Here is a 24,096-nt window from a genome sequence, read left to right on the forward strand (position 1 = left end):
TGACCTGCAATATACCTAACATATTAAAATTATTGCATCATGAGTTGATAAACATACGGGTGATTAATAAAACTATATGTACCTATTGATCTTTTAAACCATATGCTAAATCAATTTCCCTTTGTGTAACATTGGAATCTCCATTACGATGAGCTTCTTTAACCAATGAAGCAACACCATCCCATGTTAATGTGCGACCAAAATGTTGACATTGTTCAATCCACACCGTCATCCAATCAAGATTGTTTGCAATATACAAATGTAGCGCATCCCACTCCCGACCAACTATACAAATAATTAATAGACCACTTACAACTGATTTATTTAGAAGATGAAGAATTAATTTACTACAATAACATCTTATAATTACCTCTCACTTTCTTCAATCTACCTTTCCCCATCAAGTGCTCCCCTTCAAATTTATTAATGGGGTTGGGATCCCAAATGCGATCTACGTGGATTTTTACTGCAAACTTAGGAAGATAATCAATAATGTACACCATAGTTTGGTATACCATATATCCCTCCACCATAGAACCCTCAGGATGTGCTCTTTGTCAAGCCAAAGACTTCAAAAATTTCAAGTGCCTCTCAACCATCTGTAGTACCCCTACCCTAATCAATTTCTAATCTCAGTTTAATCTTGGTTAGTTTATCTTAATATAATGTTATAGTCAGATGTTTGATTTAACGCATAGTTGTTGATGTGGTTTTCACACTAGTTGTATGCAAGTTGCTTAGTGTTCCTATTTTGTGGTATTAATGTCGGGCTAACGCTTTCATTAAGTTTATATATGTATGCATGTATGACTCTTGGTTGCAGGAAGTTTCAGGTACAACGCCGCATGAGTGCGAGGTTCGTCTTCACCTGGATGTGCAGGTTTGAGTGTACCTCTTTAATCCTTAGAGTTGGATTAGTTGGTCGTAGGAACCTAGTTGACCATAGTCGTGCTCAAGTGAGCATCGTCAGTCATCGTTGGTTTTTCCCTTTTGGTTGGGTTTACGAGTCGTTTGTCTGATCAACTTTCTTGGTTTGCATGCTTGGTGTGTATGGGTAAATTGATTAATTAGTCCTTAGTAATCAATTTGATTAAATATGTGTTTGTGCATTAAAGATTATGGACTCAATTAATTGGGATTTTGTTATGCGATTATCGTTGATATTGGACTGCTCGTCTTAAATTGGGAGTAAATTCAATTAAATGGTTGATTTTGAATATTAAATGCATTTGGTATATGCTGTTGAAAAAGGAAAGATTTAAATTTAATTGCAATAGAATTAATTTACTCTTTTGGCATTTTGATATAGAAAGGTTAAATTTCAATTGAGTGAGAAAATCAATTTTGAATTGAAAAGAAATTTAATTTGTTGATATAGTTGGAAAATAGTGATTTTGGGAATTATTTTTAAATAAAAATTTTAATTCCAAAAAAAAAAAAATGAAATTTTGGTCTACTCTTCTTTATAACCTAGACTTTTGGAAAATTTTGGGAGGATGGATTTTTTTGGAAAAATGGTTGTTAGAAAAATATTTTTTTTGGATGAAATTTGGGGGTTTTGGATGGGGAAGGATTCCTGGAGTTGCAGATTGGGGCTTTTCAGCAGATCTTGCAAGGAATGCGAGATCAGGTAGGATCTGTTTATCAATTTAGTTATTGTTTAAAAATAAAATAAAGATGGGGGTTTGAATGTTTTCATGCTATCTTGGTTCCAAATTCTCCATTGATTGCCAAGATTAAGTACGGTGGTAGCAATTAGCTAGTTTGGTTGATTGTTTGTAATTTTGCATGATGAATGAGTTCCTCTTTGTCCCAAATTGGTTATTTTGGGGGGTTATTTAATAAACTCCTCTAAATTTAGAGACCTTATCATTCTAGAAATAATATTTTAAGTCTCATTATGAGACTGTTCAAATGGGGGTTTTGCTGTTTTAAGAGAAGTTTATAAAAAACACCATTCATATAAATAAAGGAAATCGATTTTTTTTGTTTGGTAAATCGGATTAAAGAAAAGAAACAAATCATATTATTACCCAATCGTTATTCTTTTTTCTTAGCAAATCAAAATTTTCAACAAATAAATTCTTGGTTTGGGGTTTGGAGGACGGGGAGCGGAGCTCCACCCGCCTCCTCCTCCCCCTTTCCCTTAGTCCCCCGCGCTTGTGTGCTGCTCGCGGCGATCGCAGGTGCACTGCGGTGGCCGCAGGGCGCCGCGAAACCTGTGTGCACCACAGTGGCGCCGCCCGCGTGGGTTTTTCCGTGCAGCTAGGGTTTGGCTCGCCCAACCCCCATGTTGGGAGGTGGGCCCGGCCTTCGCCGCCCCCATATAAAATGTTTTTTTTTATTTATTTTTTTAAAACAAAGTTTTTTTTAATGTATTTTTTTTTATTATTAAAAAAAATATATATAATATTTTAATATTATTTCATGTTAAGTTTTAATTAGATTTTTAATTATGATTAATGTGGCATAATCATAGTTAATGATAATTTGATATTAATTAATTGTATAATGGAATTTATATGTTAATTAATATTCAATTTCATTTTATGATTTGTGCACATTTTCTAATTAAATTCTAGAATTGCTAATTTCACCATTGAATATTAATAGGTTATATTTTGATTAATCTCGGGTTAATAAATATATACCTTAGTTAATAATTATTTGAGTAATCTTCTTTTATGCTCAAGGAAACCATTTGTTAATTTGGGAATGCTAGAAATGAATATTTAACCCTTGGACATTATGAATTTTAAACGATATGCTTTTGGAAATTTAATTAAGTTCCATTTCGGAAAATTGTTAGTTATTGATATTCTCATTTAGTAAAATGAATGATTAATTTATATTCTTCCTCTATTTGAGAAATAGACAATGGTGCTATTGCTAATTGTGGTATTGTACTCACCTGGTAATGATGATTTATCGTCAATGCATTTTGAAAACTTAGATCAATTAGAGAATTGGATCAACTGTTATGCTTAAATCAATATGAGAAAATATTGTCTTTTCCAATTATTGCCTTTGCGAGTTTAATTTCTGTATTCACTTTTGATTATGAAATGGAAAGTCGTGCTTTGTTTGATAGGTCCCTGTCGTATGGATTGACATAGGGTACCTGTATCAGTCCTCGGTTCGGAGTTGACTATTGTTTTGTGGTAGTGTCATATTTGGTCATATCCTTTGTGTGGGTGTCAAATGATGATTCATGTTTGACCAGATGGTTGTTCCCTCCTTCTTGAACTCTGTTCGTCTGACCATGTGTTTTCCTTGGTTTTGAGTTCGTCTGAGTATAGTCTAGTGTCATATGGGAAAGTGGCTTTCGATTGGGGGCCACGCCCAAAGTGGCTGCTGGGTAACCCGTCGAAAGTGAGTCTAATAAGTGATAACCTATCAGTAGATTAGGATGTAATCTCTAAATAAGATAAATGTGCCTTACACATTGGACGAGTGCTAATATAGACCTGACATGCTATGAGAAGGCCTGAAATGGCAATCCATCATCCTTGTCTTCATGAGAGGATGTGTGGGTCCACATGAGGCTTGGATGGGCCAGAAGCTCGGATTAGGTTGCTAGGGTAACCCAGTGTATGGGGCCGGGACCTATGAAGACTTGCCATGGCAACCATACCAGGTTGTGTGATGACACTTGTCCCTACGTTCGCTAGTGTGTTGTCGTATTGTTCTGTTAGGAGGACGTTTGTGGGTCGCCCTATTGTCCTTGCCCTTGTGAGTATCGGTTTCATGTTAGACCTTGGGTGGTGATGACTCAGTTTCGTGGATGCTCCAATGGACTGTTGTTTTAGCTTTGATTATGCTCAGCTGGATCCTTTTCTTTTCAGGGATCGTTTATGTATTAATTGGCCGATGTGGTCACTTGTATATTGTTTATGTTTCTCCTTGATGGCCGGATTGTAATGGTGTAACCTCTTGTATTCCTAACTTTATTAATTATCAGAGGGGTCTTGCAGTTGAGCAGACCCGGAGATGTAGCCCTTTAGGGGTGAACTCCGAGATCATTATGGTGTTATGTGATGTTATTCTCTTATGTTTCCTTTATTCAACTTTATCATGTATGATTAGCTTATGTTAGAATGTATAAGTGGATAAGATGGAATTAACTTTAAATGTTTATATGCAGTTCTTTCTTGAATGCCATTCTCATCGAATGCATAAGTGGTTTAGATGAGATTTATCGTAGATGCATGTATGCAATCGTCTTTTCTAATGCAATAAATTGGAATATGAAAGAATGTAACTTAGAGTAATGGAATATATTCAATTGTTGTTAAGGAAATTAAGTATGCTTGAAAAGATCTCATATGTTTATGATGAAATTCTAGTGTGTTAGAATATTAGATGTATGGCTTGTATTTTTATGAAAAACTTGAATGAAGATTATGAATAGATTTTAATGGATGAATCTTTGCTTGTGCTTTATATTTCCATCTTCTGAAAGAAATTATCCTGATTAAGAATGATCTCGTTATTAAGATAATCAACTTATTGGATTAATTGTGTGAGTTAAGTGAATTGTGACATTTAAGTAATCTCATTGGGAAACTCTTTAGGTGTTAGTTGATGTCTTCCGCTATGTAATCTGAATCTTTGATATCTTGTTGTATCTTATTGTGGTGTAACTTTAAAAAAAAAAAAATTGCACTCTATTCTTGTGTTTTGGCTTATCCCTTCTGGGTTTCCTGGCGAGGCATTACATTTGGTATCAGAGCCAAGTTGCAAACATTGGGATCTCTGGTGTCGCATGTACCCTCTATTGGTGTGAGGTGTATCGACCTTATGTGCATGCTTGTCCTCCTTTTGCATGTGAGTGATTGAGCAGACCTTAACTTGTGTGTAACGTGTGTGTGGTCACACCTTGTCTTCACCTTCTTGATGTTGGTGTTTGAGTGTTTATATGTGCGTATTGTGTTTGTTTAAGATCATGATCTAGCTTAGTGTTGTCCACATGAAGGACTAGTATGGCAATTATTGAATGCTTATTTTGTATAAAATTAAATGATCATCACCATTCCTCTCTCTCTTTCTAGAAATTAAAATGATTAGGATATGTATAATTATCTCTGATTTGAGTTTCTTGTTTGCAAGAGAAAAGGGTGTGACTTCTTGAACCCTTGTGTTAGCCTTATGACGCTTATGTTTTTAGATTATTAAAGGGCTATGGGTTTAAAAATTTATTTGGGTTATTGGGAGAAAACTGTATGTGTACGTTTAAAGAATTCTCCATGTGTATTTTGTAGGAGAAGCATAATTAAATTCTATCTTAGTAAGGTGCATCACTATGCGAATAGTTGAATTATGTGAAACTGCTTGGTTTGTAGAAGTATTAAAAGGAGCATGTGATTGTAGCTTTGAGAGAGTATTAATGTGTTCCCCGAAAGATTGTTTTATGTGTTTCATTAAACCAGTTGGATTGAAGATTTATTTTAGCAAATGCTCCATTGAACTCGCTTTTGGGTATATGTAATTACCTTAATGTGTTTAGAAAGTGCGAATGAAAAGCTTGTTTGATGTGCATGCATTAATATGTTTTATTTGGGTAATAGCTCCTCGCTTACCTTTTTATCGTAATTTGATTTTGATGAGAGGTTGCAAATTATGACATGTGTTTGTATTGTATTATTATAGTGAGTGTTCTCAAGAGGTCTCGTATTATCGAAAAGATTGCCTGTCTTGATCTCTGTTTTGTTTGGAAACTAGAACCTCCTATTGCAACCATAATTATTGAAAGTGTTTTGTTAGGCTGATTGTCATCCTTCTAAATGGTAGTGAAATGAAAACCGTGTAATTAAAATGATAGGCTTATAGTGAGAAATTTTATATGATAGTGTGATCTGTTGATCCTACATTTTTGTAGGAAATAGTTTGGTTATCAAACTCTCTTTCCCTTCTCTTTGCCTAATCATAAGATTTTTAGAAGTGGTATTAAAGAATGCATTGATTTAAATAGAATGTTTATTAAACATGTGAAATTGTACTATTGCATTTTGGCTTCATAGTGATAGATGAAAGTCCTCTTTGGGAAAAGAATTTGCTTAGCTAGTAATTTAGTTACGGATGCTTAGTGAAATTTGAGAAAGATATAGGAATGATGTTATTTCCTTATGTAATTGTGAATTGTTAATAATTTCAGTACTTGTATCTAGAGTAAACTTGATTCAGTTATTCATGCATAAAGCATAATTAAAATCTTCCTTGTATAGATGTTAGCCTACTGAAAATTACTCCTCGTAAATGTGACTAAACTAGTACTGGTATTTTCATGTGTATTGTAAGAAACTAGTGCTTATTATATGTAACCATGGATTGGTGAAGTAATCAACCATGGAGGATATGTTACTTATGAGTATGGGAAACCATACTGTTTATGTGATGTTGCTTATTTGTCCCCCTACTGAGTACCAAACCTCGGGTTGTGGGTAACTCAGTATGTTAAGGGGTAGTATTCGAAGTAACCATTCCTTGAATAGTATGGATTGGCGTACGAGTAATGTCAGCGTGAAGCAACTTTAGCTTCTCTACTTCGAGGAATGATATAGTTGTACTATTAAACTGTATCAAAGGTATACTCAATACTTTCCCTTTTGATGAATCTATTTATAGGTTTATATGTGACAGCCTATTCCTCTCCTTTATTTGAGCATATGGATGGTGATTCTTGTGTATAGTGATGGTGTGATTTGGAGGATCCTTTGCCTTGTCTTCATGAAAGGTAGGTTTATTCACATGTGCTGCCAATTAGTACGTGTTGGTGGGCATGTGGGTGGACCCCAGTCATGTATACCTTTGACTTACGGCGAGTATTCTTCTAGATACGTCGCTATGCGGGATGTGACCTACACATGCTTTTTTCGCGAGGTACACTACCATGTGGGATATGCCCATTGCGTGTTTTCTCCACTTGGGGTATTGCCATGCTGTGTGATGACGTGATGCGGGGTGATCTCGAGGTGCACACCACCATGCCAAGTGGGTAGTGTGACTATGTCGCACCACATGATGAGCTACTGCAATAGCTAGTCAGTTGTTCCTTCCTTCCTCGTGGGTGGCTAGATGTTAGTCACATAGTGATGTTATGTGCAGTTGTGATATTCTTATTATTTTGTTTGGGGATCAGCAATTTATTTTACTTTGACTTTGAAGGTTTAGCCATGATCTCGTGATCTTTTGCATTCTTGATTTGGTGTTGCAATTCCGGATTATTTTCTTGCCTTACTGTTGGAATTGATGATTTATTATCTTTATTCATCTGTACTTTGGTGGCTAAACTGGTTTATCCTTATTGTTTTTGGATGCTGGTCTTGTGTTGAAATGTGAAATTCCTCTCCAAAGACGTATGACACGGATTTGGTAGAGTGTGTGCAAGGAAGTAGATGTAGGGAACCTTGAGGATGGGGGTATGGGAGGCTATGATGTAGCTAGGATCCACTACCTACCTTTGTGTGGTGACTATCTCTTGGAGGCTAACCACCTTGCTCAGCAAGGGATATTCACAGAGGTCTTGTATGGAAGGTAGCACTACTATGGTGTTCCTAGCACCATTGAGCCTTGAGTGAGATATTGGATATTTATGATCATATTGTTAATCTGAGATCAGGCATAGAGATGCTGATCGTGGATGTTATCTTTGACCGAGCATTAGACATGCTCACATGTGGCCTTTTGAGTTATGCATTCAAGTATGTGGATAGTTATTAATTGAATCATGGAGTAAATTGTGTTAACTTGTCACTATGTTATGGAACATAGTCTTTGGAAAGGTTTTTATATGCCTGGCAAGTGTAAACAATTGAGTTATTTATGTTGCTCTTATTTCATGAAAGTTAATTTGGTTGTAGAAATTGATATTTTAAGCTAGTTCTAGGTTATAAAGTTTATGAAAAAGATGTATTGGTAAAAGAATTGATCTTGATGGCATGTTTTCTTGTCATGTTTGATAGATGATTATAGTAATTGTTGTTTACCTCTTTGTAATGCTTTAATTTGGTGTAATGAAAGGGAGAAAATTCTTGCTTCCTTGCTATGATTGTGGACAATTTCTAGAATGTTATAAGAAATGTATGGATTTAGATGTATCTTGCCAATGGATAATGGCGTTTGTAAAGGATTTTGCAATAATATTTCATTTATTTATGGAAAGATTTCTATGTGCAATTTGATCTTTGTTGAATGAGTTTCAGGGCTGATGCGTACGACATGTTCTCCATCTAGCCTTACAACTTCCAAGAGTAAGTCGGAACCTACGGGGGGAGAATGGAGTACCCCTGCCCTAATCAATTTCTAATCACGGTTTAATCTTGGTTAGTTTATCTTAATATAATGTTATAGTTAGATGTTTGATTTAACGCATAGCTGTTGATGTGGTTTTCACACTAGTTGTATGCAAGTTGTTTAGTGTTCCTATTTCGTGGTATTAATATCAGGCTAACGCTTTCATTAAGTTTATATATGTATGCATGTATGACTCTTGGTTGCAGGAAGTTTTAGGTACAACGCCGCATGAGTGCAGGGTTCGTCTTCACCTGGATGTGCAGGTTTGAGTGTACCTCTTTAATCCTTAGAGTTGGATTAGTTGGTCGTAGGACCCTAGTTGACCATAGTCATGCTCAAGTGAGCATCATCAGTCGTCGTTGGTTTTTCCCTTTTGGTTGGGTTTACGAGTCGTCTGTCTGATCGACTTTCTTGGTTTGCGTGCTTGGTGTGTATGGGTAAATTGATTAATTAGTCGTTAGTAATCAATTTGATTAAATATGTGTTTGTGCATTAAAGATTATGGACTCAATTAATCGAGATTTCGTTATGCGATTATCGTTGATATTGGACTGGTCGTCTTAAATTGGGAGTAAATTCAATTAAATGGTTGATTTTGAATATTAAATGCATTTTGTATATGCTGTTGAAAAAGGAAAGATTTAAATTTAATTGCAATAGAATTAATTTAATCTTTTGGCATTTTGATATAGAAAGGTTAAATTTCAGTTGAGTGAGAAAATCAATTTTGAATTGAAAAGAAATTTAATTTGTTGATATAGTTGGAAAATAGTAATTTTGGGAATTATTTTTAAATAAAAATTTTAATTCCAAAAAAAAAAAAAAATGAAATTTTGGTCTACTCTTCTTTATAACCTAGACTTTTGGAAAATTTTGGGAGGATGGATTTTTTTTGGAAAAATGGTTGTTAGAAAAATATTTTTTTTTGGATGAAATTTGGGGGTTTTGGATGGGGAAGGATTCCTGGAGTTGCAGATTGGGGCTTTTCAGCAGATCTTGCCAGGAATGCGAGATCAAGTAGGATCTGTTTATCAATTTAGTTATTGTTTAAAAATAAAATAAAGATGGGGGTTTGAATGTTTTCATGGTATCTTGGTTCCAAATTCTCCATTGATTGCCAAGATTAAGAACGGTGGTAGCAATTAGCTAGTTTGGTTGATTGTTTGTAATTTTGCATGATGAATGAGTTCCTCTTTGTCCCAAATTGGTTATTTTGGGGGGTTATTTAATAAACTCCTCTAAATTTAGAGACCTTATCATTCTGGAAATAATATTTTATGTCTCACTATGAGACTGTTCAAATGGGGGTTTTGCTGTTTTGAGAGAAGTTTATAAAAAATCCCATTCATATAATTAAAGGAAATCGATTTTTTTTGTTTGGTAAATCGGATTAAAGAAAAGAAACAAATCATATTATTACCCAACTGTTATTCTTTTTTCTTAGCAAATCAAAATTTTCAACAAATAAATTATTGGTTTGGAGTTTGGAGGGCGGGGAGCGGAGCTCCACCCGCCTCCTCCTCCCCCTTTCCCTTAGTCCCCTGTGCTTGTGTGCTGCCCGCGGGGGTCGCAGGCGCACTGCGGTGGCCGCAGGGCGCCGCGGAACCTACGCGCACCACACTGGTGCCGCCCGCATGGGTTTTTCCCTGCGGCTGGGGTTTGGCTCGCCCAACCCCCGCATTGGGAGATGGGCTCGGCCTTCGCCACCCCCATATAAAATGTTTTTTTTTAAATTAGTTTTTTAAAAAAAGTTTTTTTTTAATGTATTTTTTCTATTATTAAAAAAAATATATATAATATTTTAATATTATTTCATGTTAAGTTTTAATGAGATTTTTAATTATGATTAATGTGGCATAATCATAGTTAATGATAATTTGATATTAATTAATTGTATAATGGAATTTATATGTTAATTAATATTCAATTTCATTTTATGATTTGTGCACATTTTCTAATTAAATTCTAGAATTGCTAATTTCGTCATTGAATATTAATAGGTTATATTTTGATTAATTTCGGGTTAATAAATCTATACCTTAATTAATAATTATTTGAGTGATCTTCTTTTATGCTCAAGGAAACCATTTGTTAATCTGGGAATGTTAGAAATGAATATTTAACCCTTGGACATTATGAATTTTAAATGATATGCTTTTGGAAATTTAATTAAGTACCATTTGGGAAAATTGTTAGTTATTGATATTCTCATTTAGTAAAATGAATGGTTAATTTATATTCTTCCTTTGTTTGAGAAATAGACAATGGTGCTATTGCTAATTGTGGTATTGTACTCACCTGGTAACGGTGATTTCCCGTCAATGCATTTTGAAAACTTAGATCAATCAGAGAATTGGATCAACTGTTATGCTTAAATCAATATGAGAAAATATTGTCTTTTCCGATTATTGCCTTTGCAAGTTTAATTTTTGTATTCATTTTTTATTATGAAATGGCAAGTCGTGCTTTGTTTGATAGGTCCCTATCGTATGGATTGACTTGGGGTACCTGTATCAGTCCTCGATTCCGAGTTGACTGTTGTTTTGTGGTAGTGTCGTATTTGATCATATCCTTTGTGTGGGTGTTGAATGATGATTTGTGTTTGACTAGATGGTTGTTCCCTCCTTCTTGAACTTCGTTCGTCTAACCATGTGTATTCCTTGGTTTTGAGTTCGTCTGAGTATAGTCTAGTGTCGTATGGGAAAGTGGCTTTCGATTGGGGGCCGCGCCCAAAGTGGCTACTGGGTAACCCGTCGAAAGTGAGTCTAATAAGTGATAACCTATCAGTAGATTAGGATGTAATCTTTAAGTAGGATAAATGTGCCTTACACATGGGACGAGTGCTAACATAGACCCGACATGCTGTGAGAAGGCCGTAAATGGCAATCCATCATCCTTGTCTTCATGAGAGGATGTGTGGGTCCACATGAGGCTTGGATGGGCCGGAAGCTCAGATTAGGTTGCCAGGGTAACCAAGTGTATGGGGTCGGGACCTATGAAGACTTGCCATGGTAACCATACCAGGTTGTGTGATGACACTTGTCCCTACTTTCGCTAGTGTGTTGTCATATTGTTCTGTTAGGAGCACGTTTGTGGGTCACCCTATTGTCCTTGTTCTTGTGAGTATCGGTTTCATGTTAGACCTTGGGGGGTGATGACTCAGTTTTGTGGATGCTCCAATGGACTGTTGTTTTAGCTTTGATTATGCTGAGCTGGATCCTTTTCTTTTCAGGGATCGTTTATGTATTAATTGACCGATGTGGTCGCTTGTATATTGTTTATGTTTCGCCTTGATGGCCGGATTGTAATGGTGTAACCTTTTGTATTCCTAACTTTATTAATTATCAGAGGGGTCTTGCAGTTGAGCAGACCCGGAGATGTAGCCCTTTAGGGGTGAACTCTGAGATCATTATGGTGTTATGTGATGTTATTCTCTTATGTTTCCTTTATTCAGCTTTATCATGTATGATTAGCTTATGTTAGAATGTATAAGTGGATAAGATGGAATTAACTTTAAATGTTTATATGCAGTTCTTTCTTGAATGCCATTCTCATCGAATGCATAAGTGGTTTAGATGAGATTTATCGTAGATGCATGTATGCAGTCATCTTTTCTAATGCAATAAATTGGAATATGAAAGAATGTAACTTAGAGTAATGGAATATATTCAGTTGTTGTTAAGGAAATTAAGTATGCTTGAAAAGATCTCATATGTTTATGATGAAATTCTAGTGTGTTAGAATATTAGATGTATGGCTTGTATTTTTATGAAAAACTTGAATGAAGATTATGAATAGATTTTAATGGATGAATATTTGCTTGTGCTTTATATCTCCATCTTCTGAAAGAAATTATCCTGATTAAGAATGATCTCATTATTAAGATAATCAGCTTATTGGATTAATTGTGTGAGTTAAGTGAATTGTGAAATTTAAGTAATCTCATTGGGAAACTCTTTAGGTGTTAGTTGATGTCTTCCGCTATGTAATATGAATCTTTGATATCTTGTTCTATCTTATTGTGGTGTAACTTTAAAAAAAAAAATTGCACTCTATTCTTGTGTTTTGGCTTATCCCTTCGGGGTTTCCTGGCGGGGCATTACACCATCCACATTGACCTAGTGTGTATAGGTCCATACAATTCGATCTCCTCAACTTGGTGTATGAGGTAGTGTTCTTGTGCATTGAAAAAAGTTGAAGGTAGACACTTTTGCATTTCACACATTAGATGAGGGATTTTTCTCTTCCAATATTTTATATCTTCCTTGTGGATATCTTTAAATGACAACCACCTAAAATAGATTGAAAATGCAAAAATATATAAACAAGACTTTACAAAATAATATACAATATATTGCATAACAAGTAAAGCAAATGGAAAATATAATATCTATACAACAAATTGAAAAAACATCACTACTTACCTCATGTATTTTCCAAGATCACATATGACTTGCTTGATATTATTGTCGAAGTGGTCTAGGAGAGATAGAGGTAGAACGTATTGCAATAATTATAAAATGATCTTTTCATTGTTTTCTAACATAATACAATGAAAAGTACATGCGCGGTATAAAAATATATAGTAAATACACAAGAACATGAATTACCTTAATGAAGGTATGCCAATCATGCGTTTTCATCTCTGGCCCAAATTCACTCTTCTTTGATATTAGATTGTATATGTTCGCAGCAAATCCTGTGGGAAATCAAATTTATCATATGACTTCTTTTATAGAATTGCTTTGCTGCTCCGTTAATAACCAAGGAAGGGCACTTATATTAATCTGATCTCCATTGCTAATTGATTGAATGACATTTTTCATTGCATGATTGGATTCCACAATGTCACTACAAATTTTGACAATTTTTTCTTTGTCACACCTTCCATCCAATATTTTCCATAATGTCTTTGTTATATTCTTTCCAATATGCATTGTATCAAACAAATGCACAATTTGTAGCTTCTCGTAGTAAGGCAATCTACTGAATTGTCTAGGATAACTTTTTAGTCCCTTTGGAAGGTGGCCATCCATGCCTTGACGACCTTCAGTATCATCAATTACATCATCAGTAAACAAAACATGATAGAAAAATTCAAATTCCAAACATAAACCATTAGATGGAATGACATTACCTTGATGATTAATTCTATTATATTCCAACTTCCATAAGTGAGGAGTCATTCTTCGTGGCTTTGATGTAGTCTCTTCTTTCCCATTGAAAAGATGTTTTTCAGTATTCCGGTACTTATGATATTTGTGAAGGAAGTGCCTATACTCATCAAACACCTACTTTCCTAAACTTTTTGAATGACGGGATTTCATCTTTGGACCACAAACTGGACATGCAAATTTTCCCTTTGTTTGAAGACCTACAAGATAATGTATAATTCTATTAAATCTGTTAATTTTTATAATTATAATTATCATGTGCAACTTGAACACTATAATGTACCACAAAAATGTGTTAGCCCTAGGGCATCATGTATTGTCCATACAAGCATTGCATGGAATTGAAATTGTCTTTGTCCTATTGGTCTAGAGATGTCATACATGGTCACACCATTCCATAACTCTTGCAACTCATCGATAAGAGGCTCAATATATACATTCATATCTTTAACTTGGTACTTGCCTAGTGGAATGAACAAAAACAATACATAATTATTATGACCATTTTACTGCAATATTTATAGTTAAATGTAGATGACTATTAAATGATAAAATACCTGGAACAATCATTGCCAACATTATGTGCTCCCTCTTTATTGACATCCATGGAGGAATATTATTGTTGATAACAAAAATACCCCACACCAAGTAAACAAATCTCAACTCTCCAAATGGATTGACACTGTCCACTGCCAATGAAAGCCTGAGATTATGAGGTTCTTCTTTAATGTGTGGCCACTTTTCCTCTATGTCCATAGATGTTGAACCATCCGCAGGCATTTGAATAATGTCATCTTGATTTCTATTGCATGCATGGTAATCCATAAATTGTGCCAAGCTAGTGCACCTGAATAATCGTTGCATACGTGGAATAATGGGAATATAGCGAAGAACCTTGCGAGGCACCTTTTTTGTTATTTGATTTGTTAGATATCTACTAATATGACATTCAGGACATTCTATTCCAAATTCATGTTGTTTATGATATATAATATGATCATTGGGACAAGCATCTATTGTTTGATACTCCATTCCAATATCTTTCATAATGGCAGATAATTCTTGGTATGAGCGAGGTAGAATATTTGATGGTGGTAAGAAAAACTCACCTATCAATCTACAGCAAAAAAAAAAGTTTGAGGTATTAATATAAAGAATATTAATGGTACATGATTCACCATTTATTAACTGTAATGACATGTATGACACACCTTAACATACGTGAGATTGTTATGTTGGATAAAGCATTCATAACCTTCAAGTTCACCAACAACAATACAACAGAGAGAAGAGTTGTTTGGGAGCCTTTGTAAAGGGGCTCATATGCCTTCTCAAGAAGAGGTAAATCATGAACATCAAGGTCATCCTGATCATCATGATTAGCTGTGCCAGTAATAAATGTGTCATGGATCAATGTATTTGTACCATCATCTTCAATTGTGTTTTCTAGTGCATGATCGTCATCTTCCGTGGGATCATTATCTTTAGCTTTGATATTCATACCTCCATGTTCCTCCAATTTGAAAACCATATTCTTAGGGTTTTGTTGATCCATACCATGTGCTCCAGGGTGCTCCACCTATATAAAATTGATATACATAAATAAACCGTGATCATGATCTCATTATCAAGTGATTTCTTATGTATATAAATTGTTAAAACAATATAATGAACAACTTACTAGTGGATGATAATCATGTCCCCCTTCAATGTGACCATGCTGCCTACAATGTTTCTTAGTTGTTTTGATTAGAAGTCTTCAAGTCTTTAAGCCCTTACAAATTTTGCAGGGACAATAACATTTCCCATCACCTTTTCTTTTCAAGTTAGACCATAATCTAGCAATTGTCTCTTTATTTTGTTCTTCACTGATATTATCTGACATGGTCTTTCTTCACAGGCAAAAAAATCAGGCTATGGAAACTTCAGTGCAAAAGCTTCACAAAAATTGAAAATCAAACCAAAACCATTTAACTCTTCTTTTTCATCTTAAAACAGTGAACTTAATAGAGAATGTATTTAATGTAGCTGATTGTGTGAATTTCTGAGCATTGTCTCTACAAATTCTTACTAAAAGTTTGCCTGTTGTAGACATTTTGAGAGACATTTTTTAGTATTCTAAGCAGAGCATTTATTTTAACATACACTTATTCATCCACATTGCAGGGATAACAATACAAGGCTCACATATTGGTCTAAGAGGATGCCATGGTCTCACAAAGTAACCAAGAACCATATGAAATGATGGTCTTCAATCCACACACAACTAGGGAGGATCCATATGATTATGTATGACTTCCCCCTTGTTTCTTTAATGGGATTAGCCTCCAAGAAATAGCTGTCAATAATCACTAAGAATGTACAAGTGGATCGTAGCTACCCATACAACAAACACTTACCCCTATCCTCAAATTTTCCCAATGTTTGATTCCTTATATACACTCATCCAAGGTTATCTACATCAATCTTGGTGAGGAATCACATCACAACAAAGAAAGCAACATTTAAAAATAGCAAGAGTTTCACTAAACTACCAAAGATCATAAATATTGAAAGAAAGAAAAAATAGTACCAATAATAAGTCAAATAAATGTGTTCAATTCCAATAGCAAATCAAACATAGCCACAATAACTACACAATAGAGAAAACTCACAATAGTGATTAAACTAATTCAAAGAAGATAAAATAAAATTGTTGGCCCATGCAACAAAGATGAGAGATCATCAATAATTGAAGGAAACTTCACAATCCTATTTGCATAATGTCAAAACACATGCAAACATGAAAATCATCATAGCATGACAAAAATCAATCTCCACATGTTGGAACAAAGATATAAATAAGATAATAGGGTAAGAGGAAACCCGTACCAAGAACCACATACCAACTATCGGCAATGCCATCAAGATAAATGTAGGATAGGATACCACTATAAGCCATCCAATGGTCCATTCTATGAGGAGAACTAGGGGATACTATCTTTGAAAGGTGTGGTCAATAGAGATAATCCCTACTAATGCTACAATATGTCACCATAGCTTCTTGAGTTTTCCATTCTTTTGATGAAAATCTCTCAATATAATGTCACTTTGGTGAGGGTGCCTAACCTTCTCTTTCATTTCTGAGATGCTTTCTATTATAAAGATATCAACAATGTTATTGGTTATTTTTTGAAGGTAGATTCCACAACCTTTCATACCAACCACTCTACTTTTGCCTATATCTTGGTGGACATTGACATTTCCAAGACTCTAATTGATGCAGAGCCCCAGGCATGGTGTGGAATAGGTTCTTCTACTCAAACTTCCAACCAAGGACCCTAGCACTTCAAACTGACTTCATCGGGTGTTCAAGACTTGGATATATAGGTTCCATATCACTTCCAACTTGTAATGCCCCGTCAGGAAACCCCGAAGGGAAGCTAAATTAACAAGAATAGAGTGCAAATTTTTTTTTTTAAAAAGTTACAACACATAAGATGCAACAAGATATCAAAGATTCAGATTACATAGTGGAAGACTTCAACTAACTCCTAAAGAGTTTCCCAACGAGATTACTTAAATTTCACAATTCACTTTACTCACACAATTAATCCAATAAGCTAATTACCATAACAACGAGATAATTCTTAATCAGGATAATTTCTTTCAAAGGACAGAAATATAAATCACAACAAAGATCCATCCATTAAGATCCATTCATAATTCTCATTCAAGCTTTTCATTTAAAATTACCAACCATACATCTAACATTCTAATACACTAGGATTTCATCATAACAAAAGACATCTTTCCAAGCATATTTAAATTCCTTAACAACAACTGAGTATAATTCACTACTCTAAGTTACATTCAATCATATTCCAACTTATTGCATTTAAAGGACGATTACACACATGCATTTGCGATAAATCGCATCTCAACTAATTATGCATTCGATCAATATGGCATTCAAGGAAGAACTGAATATAAGAATTTAAAGTTAATTCCAATTATCCACTTAACCATTCCAACATAAGTTAATCATACATGATAAAGCTGAATAAAGGAAACATAAGAGAATACATCACATGACACCATAATGATTTCGGAGTTCACCCCTGAAGGGCTACATCTCCGGGTCTGCGCAACTGCAAGACCCCTCTGATAAATAATAAGGTTAAGAGTACAAGAGGTTACACCATACAATCCAGCCATCAAGGTGATACATAAACAATATACAAGCGACCACATCGGTCTATTAATACATAAACGATCCTTGAAAAGAACAGGATCCAACTGAACATAATCAAAGCTAAAACAAAGGTCAAGAAGAGCATCCATAAAACTGAGCCATCACCACCCAAGGTCTAACATGAAACTGACACTCACAAGGGCAGTGACAAAGGATGACTCACAAAGGTACTCAAAACAGGACAAAACGACAACACACTAGCGAACGTAGGGACAAGTGTCATCACACAACCTGGTATGGATACCATGGCAAGTCTTCGTAGGTCCCGGCCCATACACTGGTAACCCTGGCAACCTAATCCGAACTTCCGGCCCATCCAAGCCTCATGTGGACCCACACATCCTGTAATGCCCCGCCAGGAAACCCCGAAGGGATAAGCCAAAATTACAAGAATAGAGTGTAAATTTTTTTTTATTTTATTTTTTAAAGTTACAACACATAAGATGCAACAAGATAACAAAGATTCAGATTACATAGTGGAAGACTTCAACTAACTCCTAAAGAGTTTCCCAACGAGATTACTTAAATTTCACAATTCAATTTAACTCACACAATTAGTCCAAAAGCTGGATATCTTAATACGAGATAATTCATAAGCAGGACGATTTCTTTCAAAGGACTGAAATGTAAAACACAAGCAAGGATTCATCATTAAGATCCATTCATGATTCTCATTCAAGCTTTTCATTTAAAATTACAACCCATACATCTAACATACTAATACACTAGGATTTTCATCGTAAATATAAGAGATCTTTCCAAGCATATTTAAATTACTTAACATCAACTGAGTATAATTCATTACTCTAAGTTACATTCTTTCCATATTCCAACTTAATGCATTTAAAGGATGATTACACACATACATTTACGATAAATCGCATCCCAACCAATTATGCATTCGAACAACATGGCATTCAAGATAGAATTGAATATAAGCATTTAAAGTTAATTTCGATTTATCCACTTAACCATTCTAACATAAGCTAAACATACATGATAAAGCTAAATAAAGGAAACATGAGAGAATACACCACATAACACCATAATGATCTTAGAGTTCACCCCTAAAGGGCTACATCTCCGGGTCTGCTCAACTGCAAGACCCCCTCTGATAAATAATAACGGGTTAAGAGTACAAGAGGTTACACCATACAATCCAGCCATCAAGGCGATACATAAGCAATATACAACGACCACGACGGTCAATAATACATAAACGATCCTTAAAAAGAACGGGATCCAGCTGACATAATCAAAGCTAAAACAAGAGGTCCAAGAGAGCATCCATAACACTGATCCATCACCGCCCAAGGGTCTAATATGAAACCGACACTCACAAGGGCAGAGACAAAAGGATGACTCAAAAAGGTACTCCTAATAGGACAAACGACACACACTAGTGGACGTAGGGACAAGTGTCATCACACAACCTGGTATGGATACCATGGCAAGTCTTCATAGGTCCCGGCCCATACACTGGTAACCCTGGTAACCTAATCCAAACTTCCGGCCCATCCAAGCCTCATGTGGACCCACGCATCCTCTCGTGAAGACAAGGAAGGTGGTTTGCCATTTCAGGCCTTCTCACAGCATGTCGAGTCTATGCTAGCACTCGTCCCATGTGTGAGGCACATTATCTTAATTATAAATTATTTTCTAATCTACTTAGGTTATCACTTATTAGACTCACTTTCGATGGGTTATCCAGCAACCACTTTGGGCGCGGCCCCCAATCGAAAGCCACTTTCCCATACGACACTAGACTAACTCAGACGAACTCAAACCAAGGAAAACACATGGTCAGACGAACGGAGTTCAAGAAGAGAGAACCAATCATCTAGTCAAACACGACTCAAGGGTAATCACTTACTGACGGTACTCTAACTAGAGACCTGACAACTAAGGTTAACCACGAATCATTATTCGACTCACACAACGAGGATCTGACCAACTGTGACAACATCACAATTCAACAATCAACTCGGAATTCGAGGACTGATACAGGAACACCAAATCATCCATACGACAGGGTCCTACTAAACAAAGCAAAACATGCCATTTCATAATTAAGGCGAATACAGAAATTAAACTCGCAAGGCAATAATTAGAAAAGACATTATTCCCTCAAATTGATTTAAACATTAAAAACGATCAAGTTTTCTACCTGATCTAAAAACATATTACAGTTATCTACCTTGTCAAGGGATAAGTTATACTTGGTTTTCTAGCTCTCTAAAGTTCAAAGCATCGAACAGACATATAAAGCCATTAGAGTTTTAAAACCATATTTATAATAATAAAATTCAGACAACCGATATAATTATAAAAAGGACGTCTAAAAGAAGATAATCATTATCAAAAGTATATCGTTAAATTTCTAAAGATCAATGGTTAATTACTCATTTCTAACCTTCCCATATGACTTATATCCTTAACTTCTTCAACCAATATGAATATAAGAATAAAGTATGTTTTACCTCCAAAAAGATTATTCAACGTAAAAATATTTTAACTTCTCAACTACACACCATTAAAATTATGCCTTGCATAATAACTACAAAAAAAATAATGCATCAACAATACATTCTTGCCCCATTTCTCATTATCAAGACTTAATTAAAAAAAAAAAGAAAATCTTCATTGAATAATATCTAACATATTATAAGCATATTTTTTTTTTTTTGAATGGAAAAAAAAACATAAAACAAAAAAAACCATTTTAAAAACTACGATAAGAAATCAAGGAGAACGCGTTTGAAAACGCAAGAGAACACGGCCCGTGCCCTAACCCTAGCCGTAGGGCAAGGCGTGGGCGGCGCCACTGCGGTGCCCGCAGGCTCCGCGGCGCCCTGCGGCCACCGCGGACCTGCGGCCACCGCAGTGAGCCGCGGCCGGGGCTTCCAACGCCTGCGGGTGAGGGGAAAGCCGAGGGAACGAGCGGGGAGAAGGGGGTGCGAGCGGGGGAGAGGGGAGGGGAGTGGGTGGAGCTCCGCTCCCCGCTCACCCAAACCCCAAACGCAGTCCGAAACCATTAAAAAAATGCACCCAACTCGGTAATAACAACAAATTTAGATAAAAACACGCACAGATCGAACATAAAAGAATATAGTTCGAACATAAAATAACATATTTCTGTTTACACAGTTCGAACTTGGCTTAAAACGCCATTCCCAAATACGTTTAATAAATTTCGATTTGCCATGATCTTGGTTTAAACGAACTGCGTTAGGATTTTTTTTTTTGATGGTTTTGCTCATCCATAACAAACGCTCAAGGGTTTCAAACGCCCAAAAGAAAAAGAGGAATTATCACACCTCAAACACTTCCAGCCAAGCTGGTTAAATTACCAAAACAAAACATAAACATGGCATTCGAAGGAGAGTCAAAAACCAAGATAAAATCCCCATTATCATTCCAAACCAAAACCAAAATTGAGAGAGTTGGATCCTACCTTTACACGCAATCCTGGCAAGATCGGCTGAAGAATCCCAAACTCTAGCTGCCCAAATCCTCCTTCTTCCACAAAATCCTCCAATTCATCTCCAAAAATCCTTCTCAACCAAAAATCCTCCAAAAATGTCCATTCTCGCCAATTTTTTTCCCAAATTGGGTTATATGGCAGAGTTGACCCAAAAAAATCCATTTTGGAATTAAAAACTTTTTATTAACAAATAATTCACAAAATTAATCCTTTCTCACAATCACAACAAATTAACTTGCCTTTCAATTCAAAATTCGATTTCTCATTTAAACAAATTTAATCTTTCTAATTTACTAATCCAACAGAACGCAATTACGTCTATTGCGATTAAATACCAAACTTTCCTTTTTCAACAGCATAAACAAAATGCATTAAATATTCAAAACAGTCATTTAATTCAATTTTACTTCCAATTTAAAATAGGCAATTCATTAACCACGAAAATCGCATAACGAATACCTGATTAATTAAATCCATTAATCATCAATGCACAAACGCATATTTAATCAAGATAATTACTAAAGACTAATTAACCAAATTAACCAATCACACCATGCACGCAAACCAAGAAGGTCAACCAAACAGATGACTCGCAAACCCAAACAAACAGGGATAACCGACGACGACTAGCGATGCTCACTAGAGCACGACTAAGGTCGAATAGGGTCTTATGACCACCTAATCCAACTCTAAGGATTAAAAAGGGTACACTCCAACCTGTACACCCAGGTGAAGACGAACCTCGCACTCATGCGACTTCGTACCTGAAATCTCCTGCAACCAACGATCATACAGGCATACATATATAATAACTTAATGAATGCGTTAGCTCGATGAATACCATGAAATAAAAACACTAAACAACTAGCATAAAACTAGTGAGAAAACCACATCAATAGCTATGCGTAAAATCAACATCTGATTGTAACATCATATTACGATTAACTAATCAAGATTAAGCCAAGGTTAGAAATAGACTAGGGTAGGGGTACTACATTCTCCCCCCCTAGGTTCTGACTTACTCCTGGAAGTCGTAAGGCTAGATGAAGAACATGTCGTGCGCATCAGCCCTGAAACTCATTCAACAAAGATCAAATTGCACATAGAAAACTTTCCATAAATAAATGAAATATAATTGCAAAATCCTTTACAAACGCCATTATCCATTGGCAAGATACATCTAAACCATACGTTCCTTAAAGATATTCTAGGAATTATCCACAATCATAGCAGAGAAACAGGAAATTCCTTCCTTTCATTGCACCAAATTAAAACATTACAAGGAGGTAACCAACAATTACCATAATCATCGATCAAAAATGACAGAAAAACATGCCATAAGATCAATTTCCTTTACCAATCCATCTTTATCATAAGATTTAATAACATAGAACTAGCTCAAAATATCAATTTCTACAGCCAAATTATCTTCCATAAAATAAGAGCAACATAAATAACTCAATGGTTACACTTGCCAGGCATAAGATAACCTTTCCAAAGACTATGTCCCATAACACAGTGACAAGCTAACACAATCTACTCCATGATACAAATAATAACCATCCACATAACTGGAATGTATAACAGAAAAGGCCACATGTGAGCATGTCTAATGCTCGGTCAAGGATAACATGCACGATCAGCATCTCTATGCCTGATCTCAGAACAACAATATGATCATAAAAATCCAATATCTCACTCAAAGGCTCGATGGTGCTAGGCACACCATAGCGGTGCTACCTTCCATACGAGACCTTTGTGAATATCCCTTGTTGTGTAAGGTGTTTAGCCTCCAAGAGATAGTCACCACACATAGGTAGGTAGTGGATACTAGCTGCATCACAGCCTCACATACCTCCATCCTCAAGGTTCCTTGCGTCTACTTCCTCGTATACACTCATCCAAGCCCGTCTCCTACGTTCTTGGAGATGAATTCACATTGCAACACAAGACCAGCATCCGAAAACAATAAGGATAAACCAGTTTAGCCACCAAAGTATAGAAGAATAAAGATAATAAATCCTCAATTCCAACAGTAAGGCAAGAAAATAATCCGGAATCTCAACACCAAATCAAAGTGCAAAAGATCACAAGATCGTGGCTAAACCTTCACAGTCAAAGTAAAATAAACTGCTGATCCCCAAAGAAATATAAAGAGTATCACAATTGCACATTACATCACTACGTGACTAGTAGCTAGCCACCAACGAGGAAGGAAGGAACAATCGTCTAGCTATCCTAGTAGCTCATCATGTGGTGTGGCCAAGTCACACATCCCCATGGCATGGCAGTGTGCACCTCGACATCACCCCGCATCACGTCGTCACATGGCATGGCACTACCCAATACCTAGCGGTAGGCCACATTTAAATGTCTACTACATCCCGCATCGTGTCTCAGCACAGCATGGCAATACTCCAAGCGGACAACACACGCAATGGACGTATCCCACATGGCAGTGTACCCCGCGGATAGGGCACGCGCTGGTCACACTCCGCATAGCGACGTATCTAGAAGGATACTCGCCGTAAGCCAGAGGTATACATGACTATGGTCCATCCACATGCCCACCAACACATACTAACTGGTAGCACATGTGAATAAACCTACCTTTCATGAAGACAAGGCAAAGGATCTTCCAATAGAATCCAACAACATGCTCGAAAACTGACATCTATATGCTCAATAAAAGGATAGGAATAAGGCTGGCACTCATGAACCTATAATTAGATTCATCAAAGGGAAAGTATTGAGTACACCTTGATACAGTTTAGTAGTACAACTATATCATTCCTCGAAGTAGAGAAGCTAAAGTCGCTTCGCGCCGACATTACTCGTACGCCAATCCATACTATTCAAGGAACGGTCACTACGAATACTACCCCTTAACATACCGAGTTATCCACAACCCG

Source organism: Cryptomeria japonica, chromosome 5 (assembly GCF_030272615.1).
Source record: "Cryptomeria japonica chromosome 5, Sugi_1.0, whole genome shotgun sequence".
Classification (NCBI taxonomy): domain Eukaryota; kingdom Viridiplantae; phylum Streptophyta; class Pinopsida; order Cupressales; family Cupressaceae; genus Cryptomeria; species Cryptomeria japonica.